Raw genomic sequence first — 13,182 nt, 5'->3', positions numbered from 1 at the left:
TATCTAAATTATTAACCCAATCTTTGTATATTTTAATTTTTGCGTAACTGATATAATGTAGTTAGTAATATATTGATTTTACTGACTAATTAGTTATACGTATCAAATAAATAAATATTATCTTAAACTCTTCAACAGATGGGCTGTTTAAAAAAAAGTGCCATATATAAAAAAGTGTGTCTGGAATGTCTGTGTTTCACAGACTACATGACCAGGCAGTGTTGAGAAAGAGCCTATATCGCCCTTTAAGCATGACTTTTAATATATTAATAAATATCGTCCTTATTGAATAAGGTCGCAAATGCCAAATTGCGAAATTAAGCAATATATCTTTTTATTTATTTATTTTTTATTTGAAATGTCAAATATTTCTCCATAAAAGGTTTTTTAGGAATGCTGAAGTAGGGATTACTGCTAATGTTTAATTGAGTCAGTGAAAACATAGACAAATCCAGCTCAATATATTAGGGGGCGGAATAGACCGGAACATAGTAATTACGCGTCAAACAAAGGGACGTATGTAAATATAGCGATATTACAGACAGACAGACGTATGTGAAAATTATACGAGACCACTGGGTAAGGTGTTCTTGTTAAGGACTTTGCATTTGCCTGTTACACGGCATTTTTTTAAGTGATAACGTCTTATGGGAGGGTGCACCGCTTCGTTACGTAACGCGATACGGCGCCAGTATGTCTGGATTCCCTTTCTCTTACGCATACGGCAGCGGTAGGCAGGCTCCTCCTCTTTCGCTCTAACCCACAGCGCTAGCCGTATTTCGGGCAGTTTAAGTTATCATACTGCGGTCGAGTGTTCCGAGACACACACTTTTTAAACACTTATTTCTCCATCAATAATATGTTATTATTACAAAAAAAATCTTTGTGTATGTTATTTGTATGTCCATCTATGTTTATAAATTATAAGTATAAGCTTATTTAGTTGGTTACAATTTATTACACTTTTTAATAAAAATATTTAATAGTTTGGTGTTTGCTTAAAAATTGTAAATATAATCTGATTATATACTTGAACAAAATATTATATTAAATAGTAAATAATAACATAGTTTGGCCTTAAATATTATGGCATCAGATTGATTATTTAAATACTTTAGATATTTTATAAAACTTTATACATTTAGTACCAAATACGTCAACATTAACTCAACGACACTCTAAAGGCTGGTCATTAAACTGGGATTTGAAGGGTCGAATAGACCGAAATAAAGTTAGTCTCGGGCCGCACTATTGAGGAACTAATGTACAGGTGATTAAACGCGTTTTAGGCTTGATAATCTCCTCATGAGACGATGGATTTTGTTCTTTATTGCGTAAGATAATCGCGACTTTCTCATTGGCAACTGTGATTCGGTCTATTTATTAAATCTTCATTTACATAAAACTAAGTGCCTTCCGTCTAAATATTTATTCATTTTATTTATTTAACCCATTAACAACTCAGCTTAGTGCTAATATTTACAATAAATACATATAACAATTATTTTACATAGAAATGATTACATATTTTAAATAAAGCAATGCTAAGCAACTCAAGTTCGATGAATATTACCCTCCGTACTAGGTGAACTGTATTACGGTAGGAGCACATTTCTCGATCGCGAGTCAATAGCTGCATATGTCTCTAATGTGTGGTATTAAACTTAAACAGACTGATGTTTGTACATGGTCATTATTGTAATTACAAAGCAAGAGATCATCTCAAACCACAGCGTAGGAATTGAAGCTAGCCTTGAGACTGATACATTGCTTGGTAGAAGTGCTTTGTGCAAGCCCGTCTGGGTATACCAACAACTTATCAATAGTGCTGTTGAGTTCCGGTTTGAAGGGTGAGTAAGCCAATGTAACTACAGGCACAAGAGATATAACATCGCAGTCCCCAAGGTTGACAGCGTATTAGCGATATAAAGACTGTCTTTTTATGGTGCTAATATCAATTAGCAGTGGTGACTTCGTATCACTAAGTGATGAATTTGACAGTTCGCGTAAATATGCAATAAAAAAAATCTCAGGACATATAACCAACAATAAGTACCTCTATTCTTACATTAAAAATAATAATAATATTTATTTCAAGTATCATGGACTCATTTTGTTAGTAATACAAAAACTTAAAATGTCTATGTTAGTACTTAACCTAAGGCTATCTAAAAAATATGAATCTTTAGATATGTGAGTCACCTCTGCGCCATTCCATTAGAAATAGCGCAGCAGTGACCCACATATGTGCAGACCAGCCTGCCCGCGATTAGTTTTAAGATGCTGTTGGTACTGTCCCGCACTCTGCGCACCAGGGCTCCACATCTTTTACGCATAGTAGTATATTATATAATACTGATATAAATATCTGAGATTAATACTATATAGTATATATAGTATTAATCTCAGAAGTTCAGTTGTTTTGAAATTATTGTTGGTTTTTCTGTTACTGCTAAAGCGACAAGATTCAAGTATATTCTGTAAGTTTATATCATAGTACCGAATTAAATTTCGTCTGAAGTTTTCTTATATTAACAATTATATTATTGTAGTATCATAATGATATTCGACCTTTTTCAACCATTTGTGATGTTTTCATTACCACGCCATACAGGATGAATCATAATCACGAACTGACTACGTTGCTTGCTCGTATTTGATAACTAAATATAAATCTCAGTGTACATATATCATTTCTAATCTGTATATTCTGGTTAAATGTCAAACAGCGGTTATCTCGCCGTAGCAAGCAGTGCATAATAAATCATTTTCGACGTAAGGTGACTTTAGTGCTCCTATTTGAGACTTAGCCAGAAAATCTTGATAGACTATATCTCTAGACCAAATGTTATGCGAGTGTGTATCAAAGAAAGATAGATAAAATTTGTTCGATCAAATAGGTATACAATAAAGAAAAAAAATATATATTAAAAATTCCGGAATTTGACAATTTCTGCCTAATGACAACTCTGCTGTTGCTAAGAAGCATAAAAAAGAATTTCCTTCCAAGACGCATTTTGTTTGACCGTTTTCGTTTTTAGAACTTTTTTTAGATTGTTTTTTAAATATTTTTGTACACAAAAACATTATTTGAGAGATTTATAGATATCCAAAACTACTACAAATAAGTCCTTTAGTACGAGAGTTATCATATTATTATTTTTTTTAATATCATACAAACGAACATAATAAAAAGAATATTAACCAAAATACTTCGCCCTTCCATTAATTTATCGCATGGTTTGACAAGTCGTGATCACTAATTGCCTGCGGCTCACAAAAATCTGTAAGAGATCGTTGGTTACAAAAGAATATAGCAAGTTGACCGTGAAATTGTAATTGTGTAGGACATCTTTGATAATTATGTCTTTTGTCGTATTATTTATAATTATTTGTGGTCACTAAGCCAAGTATAAATCTTTGAAGAATATGAACCATTCCTAAAAATGTTAATCCATTGTGACGCTCAAAGAAAAAATAAATATATAAAAACATTAAAATAATAACAATTAATTTGCAAAGTATTGTATTGATTTAGGCGGATGGGCAAATGGGCCACCTGATGGTAAGAAGTCACCGTAGTCATTGGCAACGTAAGAAATATTAACCAATCCTTATAGCACCAATGCACCACCAACCTTGGGAACTATGATATTATCCCTTGTATCTGTTACACTAACTCACTCGCCCTTAAACAGGAACACAACAATACAAAGTATAACTGATAAGTGTAGTATAGGTACTAGAATAGGTACCATCGGGATCAGTTGTATCTTCCAAACGAACTTGCTCAAAGCTCTACAACCAAGTAAATTTAATATAAAAAAAAATAAAACTTACTAATCCAGCCTCACTTGAATATCAAATCAATGGATCATTAGTGTCTAATACCGATCGACAATATTCCTATAGAGTCCAGTAACTGTCAGAGAGACAACATGCAACTGTCACACGTGCCGTAATTACGCCTCGCGGTCATTTGACCGGTAGTTTGTAGTTTAATTAATATCGTGAATCTGATATTACGACGACGAAGCCTTTAGATTACATAGCCTTAGGTATATACAAAATCGACCTTCGTGTTACATTCGTTTATGTATCGGAGCAGATATTGGATTTTATAAAATACTTACTGAAATGTATTATTTGAGATTCTTGATAATATTATCAGATTTATCTATAAATAGACAGAACGAAGCAATTCATACTTTCCCCTTTCAGGCTCATTCAGGCTTTCCCCTACAAAGATTAAAAAAAAAGAACTGTCAAGATAGAAAACTCTAACGAATTCAAAACTTATCAATAAAAAACATTTTGGTAATACGTCTAGAAAATATATGTTCGAAATTTCACATTGTCATAATTATTTAAACTACGATTTAATGATGCGTGGTTATATTTATAACTATTATTACTTTAAATACATTGATTATTTAAATTAAAAGAAATGTTTGCATCTTAAAAATAAAATCCATTACAATTTTCAGCAAGAACTAATGAACGAAACAATGAAAATCTTTCAGAGAACGAATTCCCAAGCCGAATTTCAAACATGAAATATCTCTTTATTTTAATTTGAAATGGATTTATTGTGCACACAACGGTGGACAAACGAGAAATGGAACAGCTAAGCAGATATAAGAGTATGCAGATGTGATAAAAAAGATAATTAAAGTAGTGTATTTATTCCCGTGACGTCATCCACGTCATACTTATTTTTCGTTTTGTTGTGTGTTTTATTTAAATAAGATCTGTTTAGTAGTTGAGACGTTATGAGGTTATCAACAGGCGATTAGATTTACATAACATTAATCTAATATTTGAATAAATTAAAAAGTAAAACTTTTTTTATATATATATTAAATTAATATGATTTTGGACCGGCAAATGGGCCACCTGATGGCAAGTGGTCACCACGGCGTACGATTCCTCACAACACCAATGCGCCCAAAATGGGAAATTAAAATGTAACGTCCTTTGTACCTGTAGTTACACTGGCTCACTCATCCTTAAAACCACAAAACAGCAATCCTAAGTATTACTGCTTGGTGGAATATATGATCAGTAAGTGGTAACTAACCATACGGGCTATTATTTCCGAAGAGCAATTTATGCCCTAAGTAAATGTAAGTAGAACCTAATAACATTTACGTAATAAAAAAGCCACTCTTAGTTTATTTTTCTTTAAAATATATTATTTAAAACTTAAACAACCCTTTGTCATATACATACATAAATTAATAAATATGTTTGACGGCGTATGGTCCGCCATCTTGTTTATTCATACTGGTTGGAAAAGAGTGTCAATGGGAGTTGAACGGCGCTCTAGTGAAGCGTCGCGTCGATGGTAGCGTGGCAGCCATCTTGAATTGACAGTTACTTTCAAGATTTCCCTCGCACCACGTTTGCGACGAATCGCTAGTTTCCAATATTATCTTTATTCTTTTGTAATAGATTCAGTGATTTATGAATCGATATTGATGACTATTGTGAATCTATCTGTGTAATTGAATTGTTTAATTAAAAACTAACTAAATTTGTGGATCGTTCATATAAAATCGTTTGAATATACGCCCACTTATCTCGAATAATCCTGATATTGCCAATCAAATGTCTATATGTTTATATAAAATTATTAATTTGCATTTAAGTATCATGAACTACAATGATACGTTATTTCCAGTTTCTTAAAAGATAATTCAAAACGTCATCCTCGGGGCTCTGGTATGAAATCGAGAAACGTTTTAACCCGATAAGTCGGTATTTCAACCACGCTGGGTGTCTGGTTATCTTAGTTCTACCAATCACTTACTACTAGATCTCACTTAAAACTCGACACTTAAATCGTTTCTTTAATATAGTATAATTATTACTCTGAAACTTTGCTTAATTGGTGGTAGGTTTTTGAGACATGTTCGTCAAGTTAGGTACTACCCACTCATCACTTATTCTACCGCTAAGCATTGCTTACCATCTTCTAGTTTAAAATATGACATAAAGTTCATAAATATTGAAAAACGGTATCATAAAAATAACTATCTTCATAAACGCAATGTACTATGTTAGTTTCATAAATGTTTCGAAGGTGACGTGTGTGTTTTTCCATTTAAGGCCGCCACTCACTACTACTGAGTAGATACGCGAAAAATTAAAATTTCCGAATATCAAGCAAGTTATTTTCTATTTACCCAAAACACTTCAATAACTTCTTAGTTTCCAGTGTTGGGTGCGCATTTAGGATGTAAAAAATGATTACCATTTCATACAGCGTCGATTTACTTCGTCAATGGTCAACTAGTGATTAAATATCATCATGTAGCCAATTTGCCCCTTTGCTAATTTCAAATTAAAAAAAATAAAGTTTTCAATTACAAATTTGGAATTGATCGAAGTTTTAGTTTCATAGTAGTATCGTCCACAAAGCCAGCTGCAGGCGAGGCATGCATTATGTATAACTTTTTATAAGACGCTCCAGAAAATGCAATTTGAAACAAAGTATCAAGTTTAATGTGATTTCAGATTAAAAATGGCGAGAAAACACTGAGTCGGAAGTTTATAAAATGATTTAGTTCCTTCTATTGCTTTAATGTGGCTTTTGTTTTTGCGGCAGTCTTCATGAATTGTGACACCATGAAGTAGCGATTTATTTTATATACTTAATTTATTTTACTCTACTAAATTAAAAAAATATTAATTAATATATTTTAAAAGCCGAGATGGCCCAGTGGATAGAACGCGTGCATCTTAACCGATGATTTCGGGTTCAAACCCAGGCAGGCACCACTGAATTTTCATGTGCTTAATTTGTGTTTATAATCCATCTCGTGCTCGGCGGTGAAGGAAAACATCGTGAGGAAACCTGCATGTGTCTAATTTCAACGAAATTCTGCCACATGTGTATTCCACCAACCCGCATTGGAGCAGCGTGGTGGAATATGCTCCATACCTTCTCCTCAACGGGAGAGGAGCCCTTAGCCCAGCAGTGGGAAATTTACAGGCTGATTATGTTATTATGTTATGTTACAAACCTTGGTTATTTGATATTCTGATCATCTAGAAATACATTAATAAAAAATACACAACCATAAACACTTATATACATATACACACAACCATAAACACTTTTCATTAAATAAATTCCACGTTCTCGCACTCACACGAAGTATTATAAACATACATATATAAATTTTATTTATAGCTAGCTATGCTCGCGACTTCGCACGCCTTTGAATTTAACACTTAAAATAATCTTTATTATTATTTTACATATAATTCTAAAAGTAGCCTCAGTTACTCCTTATTACAGCTATCTGCTGGTGAAAGTTCCGTTAAAATCGGTCCAGCCGTTCCAGAGATTAGCTGGAACAAAGAGACAGACAGATAGACAAAAATTGTAAAAAATGTCATTTTGTGTTAAAACTGTAAAAAATGTACCGTGTATACACACATATACATACATTTAGTAAAAAGCGTTTATTTTAATATTACAAACAGACACTCCAATATTATTATATGTATCTATAAATAACAATTAAACTTTTATTATTAATTGTATACACTTTTTACCCCTTAGTATTATTGCGTTGTTTGTTTCGTTGGGTTACCACAACATAATTTAATAAAACTTATAACACAACTACTAGAAGTTTCTTAAAAAACTATATTTCACATTTATTTAAAGTTATGAAAACTATATTTATTTAAAATTTAATTATTCTAAATACAACTTTGCAATTTACACCGACAACACAAGTCCGTAAAATTGTATACAAAGTATACAAGAGGAATAAAAATTAACAAAGAACAACAGCGCACTAATTAAAGTATAATCCCGTTCTTTATAATTGCATCCATTAGCTAATAACTCTCATAACAATTTGAGTTCAGAGGGATGTTTTATTACATCCTAAATTAAAACCAGCTAGAGGTAATCCGTCAACAAACGTTTACTGCAAACAAGATGGTGGAAAAGGATAAACAAAATGGCGGACGCAGGTGCAATTTTAAATGCGGAATTTTTAAAACGGTTTAGTCACTTTTACGTTTTTTTAAACAGTAAGGAAGAGTTTGCAACAGTAAGGATCTAACACGTGCATTATTTTATAATAAATATAAAAATACCTTAATTTTATTTAACCTACTACTTTCTCTTTCTTAGTAGAATTTACTCGTAAATTTTGAACTCATCGTGCTTTAATTTTGTAAAAAAATAACGATTTCATTAAAAATAAATATTTTTTCCTAAATTGAATTACTAAAATATACAACAATTATCGTAAAATATTTTTAAATTTCCAGCATGTTCAGTGCTCAGATTATAAAACTATAGGCAGTATGCGTTCGCTTATGTTGCTTCTCTATAATATACCGCGAGTTCCATCTGCCTTTTATTTTGTAATCAGTAGAGTTACTATGTAAGAAAAAACTCGAAACACACCTCAGAATATGATATGCGACATTAACTATAAACATTATAAAATTTAATGTATACACGTATCAAAATTACGTATCACTGTAAATCAATCGTAACATTTCTCAAGTGAGTTACGACGTGAATTCTTGCAGAAACGAAATACAGTATAATAAACATCATTAAATGATTTAAAACTTTCTTTATTCGAATTTTAAACAATTAGAATTCGATTTAAAAATTTGATAAAGAGGTTTAACAATAATTATATCTTGACTATTGTAAAAAAATATAACTGACATTTCTTTTAAAATGTATAAAACATCAATTTAACTTTTTGATATATCGAGAGATTATATTTAACATCCCATTAGAACACATAAAATTAACTATGTATATGTAATTAAAGTCTATCCATCACGTAATTTGACGAGGTTTGTTAAAACCTCGCCTCAGGCTGTAGTTCAATGGGAGAAGCTTTAATTAAACAAAAGGTACCGGGATCAAATACTGTGCCAATTTGAGGTTAAGGTGGTAAATATTTTATGCCACTGGTAATATGTTAATTATATAAATATATTAAGTTACAATACAATCTGTTGTATAATAAGACGGTTTTTTTTTAACGCCTAACTTTAAAATTACAAACCAATACATTTAAAACTTATGCCAGAATATGTAGCGCGATTCGGAGAAGATTTAAGTACATAATACTATTAAATAAATATATGCGGTTCGTAGTTACACACGCTTTAAATTAAGGCTGCGTTCTATCACCCACTCTGTTTCTTCTGCATATCAATGACTTGTTGGAAATCAGTAACATTCACTGCTATGTGGACGACAGCACCGTGGACACCTCATACACCGACCGTGCTAATATTTCTCGGGAAAACGTCGAAGAAAACCGGAACAAACTTGTGTTTGAAATCAAGTCTTCGTTAAACAAAGTCTCGAACTGGGACCGGCTCAACCTAGTCCATTTCAACCCCAAAAAGACGCAAGTTTGCGCGTTAAGTGCTTAAAAAACACAATTTATCGGAATACTTGGCGTCGATATTTCAAGCCTCGTTCAGTTCCGCGATCAATTGGAAGGCAAAGCCAAATTGGCATCAAAACAGCTAGGTGTGCTCAGCAAGGCAAGACAGTATTTCACGTCGGCCCATCGTCTAAGACTATTCAAGGCGCAAATTCGGCCTCACATGGAGTACTGCTCTCACCTCTGGGCGGGTGCTCCCCAGTACCAGCTCCTTCCATTTGACCGTATTCAACATAGAGCGGCTCGAATTATCGACGATCCAGCCCTTTCCGATCTGCTCGATCCTTCGGCTTTGCGTAGAGATGTTGGATTGGATGGATTTTTAAGACATTTTCTGCCTCGCACAACCACTCTGTGGAACCAGCTTTCACCGGCGGTTTTTCCGAACCGATACGACTTGGGAATCTTCAAGAAAAGAGCGTACTCCTTACTAAAAGGCCGGCAACGCACCTGCAAGCCCCCCGGTGTTGCAGATGTCCATGTGAAATTTAATGTTTTTTTTTTGTCTCAATAAATTTACAAGATAAAGTTAATACACTTGAAGCCACCACGGTTCTTAATATAAACTCAGATGTCCGAAAATCCACAACAGTGCGATTTTTAACGGCAACGCACCTGCAGCCACCCGGTGCTGCAGATCCATGGGCGGTGGTAGTCATTTTCCATCAGGTGAGCACGTTTACTTATTTTTACTATTCTACTACTTACTTTGTGCTGTAAAAAATATTCAACATTCTTTTCATAGCCACCAACCGTGGGAACTCAGAACTTATGTCCCTTACCCAACTATACTAGTACGTACGCCTAGCGGTTGAATAAGTGAGTAGGTGGTAACTACAAGGGACGTTATAGACCAGTAACCAAAAAATCTATCAGTAAATGAAACCAAAAAAAAAAAATTTTTATAATTTTGTTTTTGCATAGTAATATATGTTATACTTAAAGTAAGTAGGTAATTGTATTTTAAAGCTATTTGCTTTGTTCTGAGTTTATACCTTATACTAAATGATAACTTACCAATAAAGTGTAATTCATAAATTATATATTTTTCTTTTGCAATTTCTAAATAATCTAATATCCGTCCCTGAAACTATACGAAACAATCGGATAATCCGAATCCGTATCCTTGTAACCGTATTCAGACCCGAAATTAATTAATAATCCAGATTAAAAATCCGTAAAAAAATATAATTATATTTATGAAAAGAACTATATTCATATAAATAAAAAAAAAAATACAATATATTAATGTTTTCATCGCATTAAACCTTATTGAACTAATTTACTTTGTAATATTAAACATTAGTCTGATCAAATACTACTTTATATTATTGTCATTATCATAAGAGGTTTCGGTCATAGTTATTCTTTAACATTAGAGTAAAAACATCGTGTCTCAATCGAATACATTAATATTACTATGCCTAGAATTTATGTTGAAATGAAATCGTTGACAGTTTTTAAGAACATCATGAAACTTCGACTGATTTTCGGTCACTACTACAATCCAGAATGTTCCAGAATTATAAATATAATTTTACGCTTATATTGTTTAACGTACACGTGTATTTTATTTGTTATATATATAAAATATTTTCCGAATCCGTTCAGTTACAAATCAACTTATACATTTACAGTTCTTGATTTGTTTTTAAATTTATTAGTGTCGGTTTTATTGAAAGGAAACTACGTTAATATCGTTTGCGTTTTTATTGTAAGAACACACGAATTGTTAAATTTAAAACGTATTAAACTAGGCTTATTTATATACGTACCTTTGTTTATAGTGTTTACGTTACGTTTGTGTTATATACTCGGACAGATAACAAGCTCTTTAACCGATATACATGTGTGGTTTTCAGTGATTACCTACTTAACCCTTTTTATTAATTATTTATCTAAAATTGTCGTATTTGATATCATACATCAAGTAATGAAATCAATCAGGATGCAAATTGAATTTAAAAATATGACTATAAATATTGTTGGAAGAGAAAGGATCGATGCGAAAATACAAAATATAAAAACATGCCTTTACGTCTACGATGACATATTGGATTTAATCAAGGAAATTGATTTCGAAATAGAAAGTTGGGTATAATCAGTTTTATTTTCAATCTGTTGAGATTGGTTGGTAATTTTTTTTTTTTATTAAAGTTTGTCTTTTTCAGATGTTTCTTATTTTTTTAATTGGTCTACCGAAAACTGTGATGTATGCATACATAGCTATGAAGCTGGTTATTGGTTCAGAGGTAACGAATGTAACTATATATACGAATATTATAAATAATAAAGTAATTCGGTCTATATGTCATGCTTCCAACAGTAAGCCATGGAACCGAATTTGATAAAGGTATGAGGAAGGGTTGAAAACTAAGGTTTCTTTTACTAAGCCAACGACCCCTTTACACTAGTAAAGCCGCGGGCGAGATATAGCTACATTATAGTCTAAAAATATAAAATGTCTGAATTCTATAACCTGATACATTGAATTACTTTTATCTATAATTAGTCGTATCAAAAGGGCAACTATATAACTTTGTTGCTGCTTCATTTAAGTATAATCTACTTGTACATATATATTATCTGTATAATAATAAGCTCAAAAGTAGTCGACCGTCCTATTCATCGTTTCTTATAAAGGTTATCAATTTTTTTCAGTCTCCATTGTTAACTAATTTTTATTTATCTGCCACCATCGGGCTCTACACTGTTTTCCTGAACTGTCTACCGGTTATTATATTCGAAATGACGTCGAATGAAGTTGACAATATTAAAAATATATTAATGTCAAATTCACTTGTGTGCACAGGTATTATTACATTTTATATTTATAATATTAAATCTAGTGGTATAAAAAGGTTTATTTTCAATATAATTATTATTTCATTTTTTGCCTAGATCATTTGAAATTTGGCTTCTATATAAGTCGGTCGTTGACCTTGCTTGATTTACAGGCATTTCACGTATATTCAAGCCTTATGCTTCCCAAGACATTAAACATTGCTTGATAAAAAAATTAATTATTCCATCATTAGAATGGTTCGGACACAGTAAGACTGTTCCAGTGCGGGATGGAGACTGTAAAATATGGCCGAATTTCATCTTAATTCAAGTTTTCTTACGATGTTTTATTCTGAATTACAAACAAGCACACGAAAACAGACTTTGAATTTACGCGTTTTAGCCGTTACACTGACCAACCAAACCATCACCAAACACAGGCCGTATTCCTAAGAACAAATGCTTTTTTTGCTCCCATTATCTTATCTGTCTTGTCAATATAGATTTTTTATTTTGTTCAAAGATGAGTTACTGTTTATGGAAATTCAACGGGCCTTGGAATACATTAATATTCGTCCATTGGAGTACAGTATTTTTCGGATGTTTCCATTAAATGCCTTTCTTCCTTTGAAATTTGTCAGCTTGTGCGTTACATATATAATCGTGAGCGCTCAATTCACAAGTTTGATGTAAAGTGTCGAGAGGAGAAGAAGAAAGGAAGCTCTAGAATATTTTATATAGTACGCTAGCTATTTATCATTGTCTGTTTGTGAGTTCACAAAAAACTAGTATTGAGTGTTGAATGTTTTTAAATTTTTCAGCCACAATTTCTGAAGTGTCATTAGTAAAAAATATCTAAGATCTGTTTGTTGTTCTAAATCAATTTTCAATATCATAATATGATTGATTATTAGACTGTATTGAAAGTTTTAATTTTTAAATTGAATAC

At 32.2% G+C, this 13,182-nt stretch overlaps 1 protein-coding gene across 1 annotated transcript in view; it reads right to left on the bottom strand.

Annotated features, from left to right (window-relative positions):
- Window positions 1-13,182, bottom strand: part of Cv-c (crossveinless c) — a 517,053-nt gene that overhangs the window by 22,138 nt on the left and 481,733 nt on the right. The gene's annotated exons all lie outside the window — the stretch shown is intronic.

Source organism: Vanessa tameamea, chromosome 20 (assembly GCF_037043105.1).
Source record: "Vanessa tameamea isolate UH-Manoa-2023 chromosome 20, ilVanTame1 primary haplotype, whole genome shotgun sequence".
Classification (NCBI taxonomy): domain Eukaryota; kingdom Metazoa; phylum Arthropoda; class Insecta; order Lepidoptera; family Nymphalidae; genus Vanessa; species Vanessa tameamea.
The sequence above is the reverse complement of the archived record's forward strand: the minus strand, read 5'-3'. Positions and strand labels throughout refer to the sequence as shown.